The following is a 16,258-nucleotide window of genomic DNA, read 5'->3' on the forward strand; positions in this document are numbered from 1 at the left end:
AGTGATGCACGCTTGGCGCACATAGAGGCGGCAGGAGCGAAGAAAGCTGCTCTTGTGGCAGAGAGTCATGCAAAGCTGGCCATGTCCACAGCAAACAAATGTTTCTAAGCCTTGGCACAGGGAGACAGTGTATTGCCAAGTATGACGAAAATATTTATAAAATTGACGATGGGTTAGCTCATGCTGAGCAGACACTGAATACAATAACACCCAGAACAGATATTACTACTCAGATACACAGAGGTGGGACCCCCAGGGCACCGATGGAACGGTCAGGCGCTGTCCACAGAAACTACACACATGCCACCTGTCAGAGCGTGCCACATATACATTCGGGCGACCACTTCACACCAAGATGAGAAATCACACCTGATACATTCCACGATGAGTTGGGTGGATTCCACAGCCACAGGGGGCATGTGATAACGTGTCACATCGAACAAATACACATGTCAGATTCAGTAAGAAGTGCAAGTGCGAGGGACGAACCGACGTTTGACCAAAAACGTTTTCTCTCCATTCTAAAATTTCAAAACTTTAAAGTCAATAGCAACACGCTCCATCCTAAAATTTGGATAGGGCAGTTCATTCGGTCGTTTCCTTCCTCATGGGCCCTCGGCACAAAGCTTAAATTTATCTGTGGGCACACACAAGGGTTAAATAAGGTTAAGGACATCACAGTTCACTGCAGAACTATCGAAGAATTTAATGAAGCGTTTCTCGGTACCTATTTGTCACGAGAAATGCAAGATTGCATTCAACAAGAGATTTTGATGTGCCCAGAGCTCGAATCATCAGATTATAGGGGTCCAGTTACGATGTCTGAGGCTGCCGTAAAAAAGAATCAGTTCCTGGACATGTCACATTGCCCGTCAATAAAGATAATCTATCTCTGTTTTTCTAAGCTCCTTCTGTCATATGAGCAGGCACTTGTGGTGAAGTCCGTAGAGAGTACAGAGTTTCCTTTACGAGTTTTCTCTATGAGTTAAAATTGATATATGAGAAACAGGGGACGAAGCATAACAGAAGAAACTCTTGCAGCTTCGACATCGTCACAATGCACAACTCAGCTTCATGTCATACGTCTGCGGTTTTGGTGGATAGGGAATTACGAGTTACATTACCACCATTTCCTATTTTTTGCCGTCTGTAGTGGCCACAGTCAGTACCTCTCTGTTTGGATGCAAACCACGCCTTTTCTGTGTGTTGTCAGTCACCGGGTTGATTTAGTACTAATGACGCTCCACTGACAACAGAGTGCACAGCACGTTGTCTGTAGTCAAACTAGGAATACAGGCTTGTATTGTTAGCAATCAGCACAAATTCTAGGCCATATTCGTTATTTTTGAACAACCCGCCACTCCAACATTCCGTGTCAAGATCCGAGTTTTAATTTTGTTCTTACGGAAATAAATCTATTTGCTATAGTTTACGCATTGTCTTCTTGGGTCATGTTGACTGCGTAACTTCCTTTCCCAGCGCACGTATTTTGGAGGGGTTATCACATAATTTCTTTAGCGACTGTATTTATGAGAAAGTAGCCGCCTCGTTAGTATATGTACAAGGTCCAAGGTAAATTAGCGTTCGGGAACCCTTGCGCAACAGTATCGGCGTGCGTCCTGTTGAGGGTGGTGGATATCAGAATTCTTTCCCTTTTGAGATTGACGAATGTAAGTCAGTTAGCCATAAATAATAATGGCTAACTTTCAAGGACAAATGTCTATGTGGTGACTGATTTCCTACTTTTACGTAACCTGAAAGAAAGAATATTTTATTAGAAGTAATGCAATGTAGGGTGAGAACACTGTCTGGGCCACAGGGTGTTTACGTAGAGACGAGGGATGGTTTCCTCTTCTAATATACGAAGTGTGGCTACACCTTCTACGAGCAAATAAGTATTAGTGTTTAAGAACGTGTCGACTACTATGTTATTGCGGACGGTTGATAATGAAAATCTGGATGGTTGATATGGAATTTACACTCCACTTGTACCGAATACGAATTAATTGTCTTATCTAATGTGTTTCCTCTCTCATTCAAAACGAGACAGATACACAATAATTGAAATACCCACTCGAGTTATGGAAGGACCGCTGTTACTTTCTGTATACATAAATGATCTGGCGAACAGGGTGTGCATCAATCTGCGGGTTTTTGCTGATGATGCTGTGGCCTACGGGAAGGAGTGGAAGATGAGTGGCTGTAGGATGATACGAGGTGACTTAGAAAAAATTTGTCATTGGTGTGATGAAGGGCAACTGGCCCTAAATATAGAAAAACGTAAGCTAATGCGGATGAGCAGGAAAAACAAATCTGTAATGTTTGGATACAGCATTAGTAGTGGCCTATTTGACAGTCAAATCGTTTTAATATCTGGGTGTAACGCTACAGTACAATATGAAATGGACCAAGCATGTGAATGTTGTGGTAGGGAAGGAAAACGATCTACTTCCCGTTATTGGGAGAATTTATGGAAGGTGTGGTTCAACCATAAAGGGGATCCCGTGTAGGACGCTAGAGCGACCTATTCTTGATTAGTGCTCGAGTATCTGGAATCTGCACCGGGTCGGATTAGGGGAAGACATCGAAGCAATTCAGAGGTGGGTTGCTAGATTTATTACCGGTAGGTTTGAACAACACGCAAGTATTACGAAAATGCTTGAGAAACACAAACTGGAATCCCTGGAGGAAAGGCGACGTTCTTCTCGAGGAACAGTACTGAAAAAATGTAAAGAACTGACGTTTGAAGCTGACTGCAGAACAATCCTACCGCTGCCAATATGCATTTCGCGTTAGGACCACGAAGATAATATACAACAAATTAGGCCTCATACGGAGGCATATAGACAGTCGTTTTTCCCTCGCTCTGTTTGCGAGTGGAACAGTAAAGGAAATGACTAATCGTGGCACAGGCTACCCTCCACCTCATCGTACGATGGCTTGCGGGATATGTAAGCAGATGTAGATGCGAAAGAGTCGATTTCATACCTTAAAGAGATCACTTAAATTTCTATAACCTGTCGTATCTCCAAATATCTCTTAATCATTTCTCCTATAATGGTCTGTCTAAGATAGTACTCTGTCTCTAATGATCTTAGCATAAGCTTATACACTGAAGAGCCAAAGAAACTGGTAAACCTACCTAATATCGTGTAGGGCCACCGCGAGCACGCAGGAGTGAAGCAACACAATGTGGCATGGGCTCGAATAATGTCTCTAGTAGTGCTGGAGGGAATCACGTGATCAGACATGATGCTTACGTACGTGGCACCTGTCAGAGTCAATCTAGACGTATCAGGGATCCCATATCATTCCAACTGCACACGCCCCACACCATTATAGAGCCTTCACCAGCTTGAACAGCCCCTGCTGTCATGCAGGGACCATGGATTCATGAGTTGTCTCCATACCCGTACACTTCCATCCACTCGATACAATTTGAAACGAGACTCGTCCGACCAGGCAACATGTTTCCAGTCATCAACCGTCCAATATCGGTGTTGACGGGCCCAGGCGAGGAGGAAAGCTTTGCGTCGTGCAGTCATGAAAGGTACACGAGTAGGCGTTCGACTCTGAAAGTCCATATCAATGGTGTTTCGTTGAATGGTTCGCACGCTGATACTTACTGATTGCCCAGCATTGAAATCGACAGCAGTTTGCGGAAGGGTCGCAATTCTGTCACATTGAACGAGTCTCTTCATTCGTCGTTGGTCCCGTTCTCGAAGAAGCTTTTCCCGGTCGCAGCGACGTTGGAGATTTGATGTTTAACCGGATTCCTGATATTTACGGTACACTCGTGAAATGGTCGTACGGGAAAATCCCCACTTCATCGCTGCCTCGGAGATGCTGTGTTCCATCGCTCGTGGTAACAACACGTTCAAACTCACCTAAATCTCGATAACATGCCTTGTAGCAGCAGTAACCGATCTAACAACTGCGTCAGATACTTGTCGTCTTACATGCGTAGCCGACCGCAGAAACGTATTCTGCCTGTTTACATATCTCTGTATGTGAATACGGATGCCTATACCAGTTTCTTTGGCACTTCAATGTATGAACGTACTAGTTAATGAACTGTTCGATGTGATCATGTTGACAAGTTGCCAGCATTTCTCATAAGTTGAATATTAACTTATGTTTATGACTCGTAACTTGGATGAATATCCAAACAGGATGTGCCCACTATTTTCCAGAGATATGTGAGACTCAAAGGAACATAAATACTTATACTGCAGTGTACGTCAGATCTGAAAACTGAAAAGCGTACGAAGACGTGCTGAAACGTAATGCCTCCGAATTTTTTATGCGAAAACTCTGAAAGCTTTTGAAATAAAACAAATTTTGTTAACATTCTACATCTTTATTTTTCATGTATGCATATTTATTTATCTACATAGCCACGCTGAAGGCGAAGGCATGTACCCCTACGAGGGACTAATTTGTTGATACTGTCATGATTCAGTCTGGAACCGCGCGACCGCTACAGTCGCAGGTTCGAATCCTGCCTCGGTTATGGATGTGTGTGATGTCCTTAGGTTAGTTAGGTATAAGTAGTTCTAAGTTCTAGGGGACTGATGACCTCAGATGTTAAGTCCCATAGTGCTCAGAGCCATTTGAACCATTTGATACTTTCATTGTAGAATGTTTGACTTCGCTGTCGGATCCTCTACCTCACCTTTGCTTGCACCACTTCATCGCTATCGAAGTGAAGTCCTCGAAGCTGCCCTTTATGCTTTGAACAGAGATGAAAATTGAATGGGGCCAAAGCAGCACTTTATGGACAAGATCGATGACAGTGAATCCAAGGTGTCTAATTGTTGCAAATGTCGCAGCGCTCGTGTGTGATTTGGCATTTTCATGCTGAAGGAGAATTTACTTCCTGTGCAGACGGTTAGAAAGGTGATTACAGCACGCCGTTTTTCACGCACCTACGTAGTTACGTTTCCCACCGCCATTGTATACGCTGCAATTCGGAACCCTCTAGCCGCAGAGGGATGCAAATTGGGTCGGCGAAGCGGGAAATTCGACCGAATACTATGCACGACATGTACAGGGTCCAGCCGCATTAATGTGACCACCGTCTATGTTCGACGTCTACATGCAGTAAGCACTCACTGACGGCAGATGGGAGCAGTAGCAGTGGTATATAAACCGTGTCGGGGGGGGGGGGGGGGGGGACGAGGAAAACAGTGCAGTCGTGGCGTGATGCGGCAACTGAGCCAGTTATCTGACATCCAAAAGGGCATAATCATTTGCTTTCGCATACCCTAACAACCTGAAACCCACTCCGCCGCTTTCCAGCTCGTCAGGCCTCCATTTCTCTTCATTTCCCATATTTTATTACTCCCCTCCCTTTTCCCTTTCAACCTTTTTTATCCCTAGCCCCTATTCATCAAATTTTAGCCTCATCGATACCCCCTCTGCTCCACCCCCTCTTGTGCCTCAACAGCCACTCATGCCCCATCGATACTCTAAATCAGTCATCCATCTTCGTACCATCTCCCTTGTACCCTCCTCAATGACCGACCTTTTCCCCTCAACAACAGATTCCCTATCACAGGGCAGGTCCTCCCAGATTTAGTGTCAGTGAAGTGCTTCATTCTAACATCAGCGTTTTGCATCGACTTTTTGAATGTACTCTTTCAGTGTTTTTTCTTTACGTTTTAATACTGTTTTTAAATAAAAGCGGAGGAAGTCAGCACGGCCCCTCCCGCCGGAGGTTCGTGTCCTCCCTCGGGCATGGGTGTGTGTATTGTTCTTAGCATAAGTTAGTTTAAGTTAGTTTAAGTAGTGTGTAAGCCTAGGGACCGATGACCTCAGCAATTTGGTCCCTTAGGAAATTACACACATTTGAACATTTTTTGGAGGAAGTCATGTCTCTTATGTTAATAAAAACATTCATTTTATTTTCACCTTTAAATTATTTTAACTCACTGTAAATATCTCACCTGTCTGTTCAGTGTTTTACATGTCAATAACATTTCTTATCAGTTGGCTGAAGGGGTTGACTGTGTTGCAGACGTCCACTAGGTGGCGACGGGTGGCCTTTTCTGATGAATCACGTTGTATGCTCAGTTGGCCTGATGGCGTTGGCGTCTATGGCGTGAAACGTCTGAAAGCAAACACCCTGCAACAATTGTAGGAACGTTATGGTTCGGGGAATGTTTTCGTGGCATTAACTGGGTTATCTTGTCGTTCTGGAAGGCACAATAGATCAACACAAGTTACCCATCTCTTCTTCGGGACCATGCCCACCCATGCATGCAGCTTGTTTTTTCTCGGCACAATGGCATCTACCAGCAGGACAATGCAATGTGTCACACAGCTCGCAGTGTCCTTGCGTGTTTCGAAGAGCACCAGTTTTGGCCAAGTTTCAAGTGGAGACAATCTTTCGACCTACGAAGAAAATTAGTGAAAGTTTAAGATCGGTGAAAGACGCACGACACCCCTTAGCTACCCCAGGTGTGTATAAAATTCCGTGTAGCTGCGGCATGGTTTATATTGGAACAACTAAAAGGAGTGTTAATACCCACCTAACGGAACACAAAAGGAACTGTATATTGGGACAAATTGACAAATCAGCTGTAGCGGAACACGTTTTCAAAGACGGTGATCACGAAATAAAATTTAGTGAGACAAACGTGATAGCTAGGAGCTGACATTATTATACTCGCATGTATAGAGAAGCTATAGAGATCTACAAGCACGAAAATAATTTTAATAAAAAAGAAGAAGGATTAAAGCTAGACAAGATATGGCGGTCGACTTTGTACCAACGAAGTGACAATCGATTACCTGTAATTGAGAGAGATGGCACTAGCCAGAGATAGTTTTAAAGTCGAAAGCACGTGATAAGTGGTGGCGCTATCTAAGCGCTCTATATAAGCGGGACCTCCAGCGCCTAGCAGCCAGTCGCCGACTCACCTCAGAAGATGTTGCCCGCAGTAGGCAACGAAACGTCAGGAAGGAGAAGTTTTATATATGGACCACGGCAATTCAGCCCGGACGTTTTGATTAATGAGGACGCCGGCCGTGAAAGCTTACCTGTTATGAGCACCAGGATTAGTTTACCCAGCTCCGGGGATTTGAATCTGTGTGACCACCTCGATCGGGCTGTTGGCGACATGGGCCCTCAGCCAAGAAACCTAGCGCAGCTGGACACTGCAGTAGAGTTGGAATGGCTCCACATCCCTGTCGGACAATTCTACAACCTCACTGGCTCTCTTCCTGCACGTCTCGCCGCTAAAGGTAGTTATTCAGTATCCTGACAAACGGTTACATTAATGAGACTGGACAGTGTAATGCCTCAACCGATATTGAGAACAGAATAAAAAAATGCGGAGGCATTACTTTTCAGCACGACCTCGTATATGAGACAGATCAGAAGAAGATACATGGCAATACGCAAATGATAATGCTTACGGAACTATGCATGACTTCTCACTGTGAGGATTGCGTATACCGAGTGCCCAAACAAATACTGATCATCACATGTTGCATGCGACGCCCTGTGTCAACGGAAAACGTCGGTTTGTTTCCCGTTGCAAACATAATGTTGAAAGCGGGAGTTAACGAGTACATTTGATAGAGCGGCTCCAAATTGCTCCAGTGCGATATTAGTTTCACCGATATGTACGCTCATGCTCATAAATTAAGGATAATTGTAGAATGTGGTACCACACAACGTGGCACTACACAAAACTGGCGCTAATAGCATAGGCACATAGGGAACACAGACGACACAGATCTTTAAGTCCATGGTACTGGTGATAAGTTGAGAATACCGTCCCGAAACACATGTGCTACAAAACGCCACTGTTTCCCGCGCATGTACCCCAACATCAATATGGGATATAATCACTATGCACAACGGTTGGGCCGGCCGTGGTGGCCGAGCGGTTCTAGGCGCTTCAGTCTGGAACCGCGCGACCGCTACGGTCGCAGGTTCGAATCCTGCCTCGGGCATGGATGTGTGTGGTGTCCTTAGGTTAGTTAGGTTTAAGTAGTTCTAAGTTCTAGGGGACTGATGACCTCAGATGTTAAGTCCCATAGTGCTCAGAGCCATTTGAACCACAACGGTTGGCATACTCTGAATCAGATGGTCGAGTAGCTGCTGAGGTATAGCCTCCCATTCTTGCACCAGTGCCTGTCGGAGTCCCTGAAGTGTCCTAGGGGTTTGAAGACGTGCAGCGATACGTCGACCAAGAGCTTCCCAAACGTGCTCGATGGGGTTTAGGTCTGGAGAACAGGAAGGCCACTCCATTCACCTGATATCTTCTGTTTCAAGGTACTCGTCCACGATGGCATTACAGTGGGGCCGTGCGTTATCATCCATCAGGAGGAAGGTGAGACCCACTACACCCCTGAAAAGGCGGACATACTGGTACAAAATGAAGTCCCGATACACATGGCCTGTTACAGTTCCTCTGTTCAAAAATGCCTCTGAGCACTATGGGACTTAACTGCTGTGGTCATGAGTCCCCTAGAACTTAGAACTACTTAATCCTGACCAACCTAAGGACAGCACACACATCCATGCCCGAGGCGGGATTCGAACCTGCGACCGTAGCGGTCGTGCGGTTCCAGACTGTAGCGCCTAGAACCGCTCGGCCACTATGGCTGGCACAGTACCTCTGTCAAAGACATGCAGAGTTATAAGTGCACCAATCATAATCCCACGCCACACCATACAGGTCCCTTTCAAGGACATCTGCTTCACGCCAGATGAAAACCCGGAGAGAATCACTGTTCAGACTATACCTGTACTCGTCCGTCAACATAACCTGGGACCACTGTTCGAATGACCATGTTCCTAACACCAGGCTTTACGGGCTCTCCTGTGACCAGGGGTCATTGGAATGCACCTTGCAGGTCTCCGTGCGTATACCATGTCAGTTCAGTCGTCTGTAGACTGTGTATCTGCAGACAACTGTTGCAGTGGCTGCGGTAAGGTCCCGAGCAAGGCTACCTGCAGTACTCCGTGGCTGTCTGCGGGCACTGATGGTGCGATATCGGTCTTCTTATGGTGTTGTACACTGTGGACGTCCTGTATTGTAGCGGCTGGACACGTTTCCTGCCTACTGGTATCGTTGCCATAATCTTGTGATCACACTTTATGGCTCACGGAGGCCTTTGCTACGACCTGCTGTGTTTGACAAGCCTCCAGTCGCACTAGTATTTTACCCCTCATAATGTCATCAATATGTGTTCTTTGTGCCATTTTCAACACACAATCGCCATTAGCACGTCTGGTAACATCTGCACGCTTGGTCGCTGCACCCCACTCTGACATGCACCAACACACCTCAGCGTATGTGGACTGTTGACAGCGCCACCGTGCTACGACCGCAGGTCAAATGCACCGCATGGTCATACCCCGTGGTGATTTAAACCCGAAAACCGCCCACCAGAGCGTTGTTTCACCATGTATCGGCATTATCCTTAATTTATGAGCATGGGTGTATTAATAGGCAATTCAAAACCGGAAAAATAATCAGTACACCAGCAGTAAATCGTGTGCCATCCTTCCACGCACTGTCTGCTACCGCTGTGCAGCAGCGCTACTTAGTCGCTGCTGGAGTACTGGTTATTCTGCGTGTTTTAGTGTCCCTGTTAACACAAATCATTAAACCGAATATCACGGAAGACTATTTTTCAACCGCTCTATCGAAATTCCGCTTCAAAAATAATTCTGTTTGAAACATGAAGCAAATCGATGCTATCGGAATCTGGGCTTCGCATGGCACAGGTCATGAGAGGTATTTATTTGGGCCGGTTTGCAGCCTCCCCCTTCCTAATAGACCGACTGGATTGCGATATAATTGACCATGATCGTGAATGCCTAATGAAATTTTACAGTGAGTAAGGCTATTGTTACCGAATGAAAAGAATAACTTAATAACGATTGTAGTCAGAAAGTGTACAACAGACCATTATGAGGGAAGAATCTGTTCTAAACCTAATTTAAATAGTGATAATAATTTTAAAATGGGTGTAATTTAGTGCAATCGCTCACGTAACACACAGGGGGTAAAAGGGTACCTCGTAATATTTATTTTATTCTGAAATACTAAATTTTGAATGTAAACGAAGTTTCTGGTTAAATAAATGACTGGCTGAAACTGAAACTTTGTTATGTAAAAAAAAGGCTTTCAGTAAACTCAGCGTAACGTAATCCAAACTTTCGAAAGAGGCAAGCAGTTTACTTTTAAGTACTGAAACACTGAATTAAATTTACTTTAATCAAATGAGGAACTGATTTTACTTAGAACATAAGAACAATAAAAGGTACGTATCAGGCCAGAAGAAGTCACTCGCTAAGCTAAATACAGAAAAAATGAAACTGTGCACTCTTAATCTTTGCTGTAGCTGTAGTTATTAGTTTTGCCAGTGGAATTTCATGTTACTTTAAATGAGTGAAGTTAATACTCAAAGTTCCAAATTCTTTAAACCTCTGATATGCAATACAAGAATGAACAGGTACTAAGGCAACAAAATGTAGGCTGAAACTGGTCATTAGCAAACAAACAAAACTGACGGTAGATAGATAATAAGTTTTCATATTGTTACGACTCTCGGTGATTACATGGAAAGGAAAGGGACCCTGCTTGTTGATAATGTTTGAGGACAATGACAACGCAGGTGCCATTCAAGTTTTAACTATTCTGGGTTATTATTCAAGAACGTAACTCAAAGTTTGTGAAAGAAGTGCCACTGGGGAATGCCTGTACAGTATTAGTTATACTCCGTCTGTTAACAATCTTACGATGTTGTAACTGTGCGAACAACGAAGAATGTAGCCTACGTCAGTGCTGAGTTGCTCCTACTGCTGCTGCTGGTTGATAACCACGAGTCGTCTCCAGAGCCACGAATAATTATGGGACAGGCAATAGTTAGAATTATAGCCTCCTACCGTTCTCTCAGTATTCGTGATTTAACGAAGTAGGTGCGCCTACACTGTCACGACCATAGCTGCACATTGCGTCTGCGGGAGCGCCCAACAAACACTGCCGCACTCTTTCATGACTCAAGCTGCCCCCCGACAGAAACTCCATACACAAACACAAACAACGACACAGCTTCTATCGATACGTTTAAATACAGTTTCCAAGGCTATTGCCCAGCAATTTATAATATTTACTTTATAATGACCATCAGTTATATGCATTCACAAATAAATACGCTATTAAATCCATTACATATTAAATATAGTTTCTGTAATAAAGCTTACAGATTCAGAATTAGAAGAATTACAAGTTATCAACAGATATGAAACGGTGAAAAATTTTGGATGGTGGAGAAGGAAGTTTATCTGCATTTTCGGCGTCACGGGTTCTATCAGCACACTGCAAAATCTAAATTGCAATATCTGTAAAGCAACAGATAAAATGCGTCTGATGGCTTTTAAGGGAGACGCCTTATACAATGGATCCCAACGTACTGCAGGCACAGCCTCTAAAATTTGTGGCACGGAACGGAAGAGGGTCTAAATATGCTCCTGGGAAGTCTCCTTCTGTGTCAAATTAATGCGAGACCACAGTTGTTGCTGAAAAACAGTGACGGAGACGTTGCCGACTAACAATATCTGTTCAAATGGTTTAAATGGCTCTGAGCACTATGGGCCTTAACATCTGAGATCATCAGTCCCCTAGAACTTAGGACTACTTAAACCTAACTAATCTAAGAACGCCACACATATCCATGCCCGAAGCAGGATTCGAACCTGCGACCGTGGCGGTCGCCCGGTTCCAGACTGAAGCGCCTAGAACCACTCGGCCACACCGGCCGGCCTAACAATATCTGTGCCATGCTAGATGGGGTGACACATTAGGCGAGCATGCAGGCCAGGGAAACCACGGTGTCCTCAGTTTTTCGAAGCAGTCTTGCGCACGCTGAGCTGGTCATTGTCCCGCCGAGATATGTGATATGAAGTTGCCTGTAAGAGAGATTTATGTGGTGATTTAAAATGTTTCCGATGTAGCGATTGTTATTCTTATTGTTCGCAAACAATAAACTTTATGTTGAACATCGTCACAAGCGATAACACATTAGTTCATCATTTCCAGCCGGAAACAAAACGGCAATCCATGGAATGGAGCAGAACTACCTCTCTTTCAAAGAAAAAGGTCAAAGCCGCACCCTAAGCCGGTAAAGTCGTGGCGACAGCCTTTTGGGACTCCGAAGAGGTTTTCTGTTTGACGACCTTCCTCATAAGCCAATGATTAACTCTGAAATGTCGTGCGTTACCCTCAGGAAATTGAAGAAACGACTTCAGAGTGTTCTTCGCCAAGAAAAGCAAACAAACTGCTCCTTCTCCTTGACAACGTAAGGCCTTACACAAGTTTACGATCCCGAAAGGAGCCTGTTCTTCCTCATCCGGCCTACAGCTCGGGTCTCGCCGCTGCCGACTTCCGTTTATTTGGCCCAATGAAGGATGCACTCCGCGTGAAGCAGTACATGGATGATGGGAAGGTTATTGATGCAGCAAGACGTTGGCTCAGACACCGACCAGTGGAGTGGTGTCCTGCGAATATACTGGCCCTCCTAGTAAGGTGGCGTAAGGCCGTCTTTATTTTTTGTACAGAATTCCTTTGACAAACAAGGAGCTAACAAAACAATGGGTAACCACCGTAATGTAGCGCCCTACTCAGTATAATTAGATACGTTCGTCTCACCTTAGGGTTTCTGGTGATTGCCCTTTTCGCGAAACAAAAATCCTAACGCAATATGACATGAAAAATGACAGTCCTATCTGCATTGGAACTGCTGAAAGCCACAGAAAAGTCAACATGACGCTAGAACACGGAACTTTCGTCCAAGGCCAACGTTACTGAGAACTGGAATCACGTATTAAAATGTTTAATTACATCTAATAACATCTGCTTTCTCTAAACTTAACCAACGATGTGTACCAATATATCTCTTTGATAAATAGGACCTACGTAAGACGGAACATTTTAGCGTGAAACACGCGCCCTCGTTGCTTCAGCTTCGTTTGCTGGGTACGGTCTTGGCGGCCCCGTGGTTCCTGAGCTAGGAACTGGTAAACGCCGCCAGTCCTCTGTCACTGGAAGTTCTGGACATGCCTCAGCAACCACTTCGAGGCGCGGTGGTGGAACGCTGTGTGTCAAAGTTAACAGGTATCTGGGATAGAAATCCCAGATCGCGAGGATGGTAAAAACCCCAATAAAAAACCCTCAGACTCAAGTCTTCTGCGCACTGATTAAACACATGGCTACTGAGGTGGAACAGTCGTTTGGGGGCAACCTCTGGGGAACCTGCCTCACCTCTGTTGTATAGGGCTTACCTAAACACACAGGGCTCTATCTGCGTGGACTTTTATTTCCCTTGCTGTTAATAGGACTGGGATGGAGCCTTTGAAATTTTGTCTTTCTTCTCCCAGCAGAAAGGATGTGCAGCTGATAGGTATCTACACTCAATCAAGCAAGAGGGTTCGTCTAGCCAGTCCTCCTGATTCTGCTATCCAGAATGTGTTTTTTTATAGTCAAGTGGAAAGAGGGCAGTTTTGAATAGGTTTTATGATGTCACCGCCAGACACCACACTTGCTAGGTGGTAGCCTTTAAATCGGCCGCGGTCCGTTAGTATACGTCGGATCTGCGTGTCACCACTATCAGTGATTGCAGACCGAGCGCCGCCACACGGCAGGTCTAGAGAGACTTCCTAGCACTCGCCCCAGTTGTACAACCGACTTTGCTAGCGATGGTTCACTGACAAAATACGCTCTCATTTCCCGAGACGATAGTTTAATATAGCCTTCAGCTACGTCATTTGCTACGACCTAGCAAGGCGCCATTATCAGTTACTATTGATATTATGAATCATGGACCGTCAAGACCTACGTTGTTCATTAACGGATTAAAGTTAAGTATTCCACCAGCTACGTCCGTTTTTCTAAATTCTAATTTCCTTGTCCTGTTCCAGACCTCACGCCAGCCTGCGTGAGCTAAAACGCGTGCCCTTCGGCCTCCACTAGTAACACGGTGTTGGCTCTCCTACCAACCAAAACAGGTTTCGCCCTTCTGTATCTAACCGCCTTTAGAGGGAATGCGTAGCTATTAGAATTTAGTCAAGCGCATGCACAGTGGGAGATCGTTTGTGGAAAGTTCTAATTTCCAGCAAGCAAAAATGGCTCTGAGCACTATGGGACTTAACTTCTGTGGTCATCAGTCCCCTAGAACTTAGAACTACTTAAACCTAACTATCCTAAGAACATCACGCACATCAATGCCCGAGGCAGGATTCGAACCTGAAACCGTAGCGGTCGCGCGGTTCCAGAATGTAGCGCCTACAACCTCTCGGCCACTCCGGCCGACTCCAGCAAGCAGCTATCCTCCAAAAACATAGATGCATTGGGGAGTGCGCAACAGAGCTACAACTGCACAGTGCCTTGAACTACAGCAAAGGAGTTATGACTTGCAGGGATCTCGTTGACATTCCCACAGAAAATCTGAAAAATGGGTGGACCCAAGAAGGCATTGTTCATGTGCAAAACACACTAAAAAGGATGTTTGGCATTCTACCGGACTCCTGTATATTTACTTTCAAGGGCACATATCTCTCAGAGCATGTCAAAACAGGTTTCCTTCTGCTAAGCGTGCAGTCTTGTATCCCAAACCCAGTGCGCCGTAGTAAATGCCAGTCCTTTGGACACACTTCTGTCGGATATAAGGGAGAAGTCACTTGTGGTAAATGTAGTAATACCACCCACGAAGGAGTTGGTTGTTCATCTCTGCCTATTACCCTTGACTCTGTTATGAACAGCTGGGTCTTCCTTGAAGAAAGAAAGATACAGGATATCGAAACCACTAAGCATATCTCGTATGATGAGGTCAAAAAGTTCTATAAGGCCAAGCTGCCCCCGGCGTTCACTACCTCTATGGTGGCTCTTTTTAAACAGCCAATTTCTAAAACTGATACTGCTACATAATCAGAGTTCATCAGTGTCAGCACTAGTATCTGCATCTGTCCGTGCACTTGTTCTTCTGCAGTTATTTCGAAGCCCATACATCCCCCCAGAACATCAGACAAGGTTGTGGTGGCCGGTCTTGCGGAGCTCCCTACACCTACAAAGATTCAGTTTGGTCCACTGTCGAGTATTGTTATTACTATTGCAGCCACAGTTGTGGCTCGAAAGCCTACCCAGGGCAAAAAATCCAAGACAAAGCGTCAACCACTGATAGATCTAGGACTTCATCTGCTCAACAATATTGAAATCATCCTCTCTGACATACCTCTCGATTGTTCTTCATAGCTAATGGACCTTGATGTCGGACTGGGAAAATCATCTCGCTCCAAAGCTGAGCCACACACATGGCAGCCTCCTGGCGGGAAGACAGGTGAAAGTGTAACCCCAGAGATAAATATCTCCCATCTTCCAATAGGACGTTAATAGGTTCTGGACCCATATGGAGGAACTGAAGCTCTTTGGACAGGAACACCAGCTGTGCATGTTTTCGCAAGAACTTCATTTTAAAGCCTCTGATGCCTCTGTCTTATGAGGCTATACACACTATCGCAAGGATGACCTGACTGCGTTAAGGGCCAAGGGAGGTGTTGCTGTGTTTGTAAACAACGCACACCACTACTCTGCTGTCCCAGTGGCTATGAATCTGAAAGTAGTTGCAGCTGAAATTCACATGTGTCAGAGGAACACAGTTTGCTCACTGTATTTGCTTCCATTAGATGCAACTGACATTTGGGCTCTCACAGATCTTGTGCAACAACTCTCTCGACCATTTCTCCTCCTGGGAGACCTCAATGTCCACCATGTCTTGTTGGGTTCGACCTCTACTTGCCCATGCAGTTTTGGATTTTGGAGAGCCTCTCAGAGTCTCAAGTGCTGTGCATCCTCCACACAGGTACTATCACTCATTTCTGTCCTGCTACTGGATAATTCTCAGCCATCGACCTATCGTTCTGCTCTGCAGCCCTTGCAGACTCTGTTCAGTGGGAAATCATTGACGACCTTCGTTCCAGTGGCCACACTGCACTCGGCATTCACCTACTGGATGGAGGATTTATTGAACAGAAGAAACAGATATGGTCGGTTAGCAGTACTAACTGGACGCTGTTCAGAATATGGCTGTGTTCAGACACTGAAAAATCATCGAAGAATAGGTGGACCACATCTTGCGGGTGATTCATTATGCCACTGACTTAACCAACTAGTCTTCAGGTAATCTTAGCAGGTGACCTGTACCTTGGTGGACTGACGAGTGCCGTTCAGCAATCCAGGAC

Source organism: Schistocerca nitens, chromosome 3 (assembly GCF_023898315.1).
Source record: "Schistocerca nitens isolate TAMUIC-IGC-003100 chromosome 3, iqSchNite1.1, whole genome shotgun sequence".
Taxonomy (NCBI): Eukaryota; Metazoa; Arthropoda; class Insecta; order Orthoptera; family Acrididae; genus Schistocerca; species Schistocerca nitens.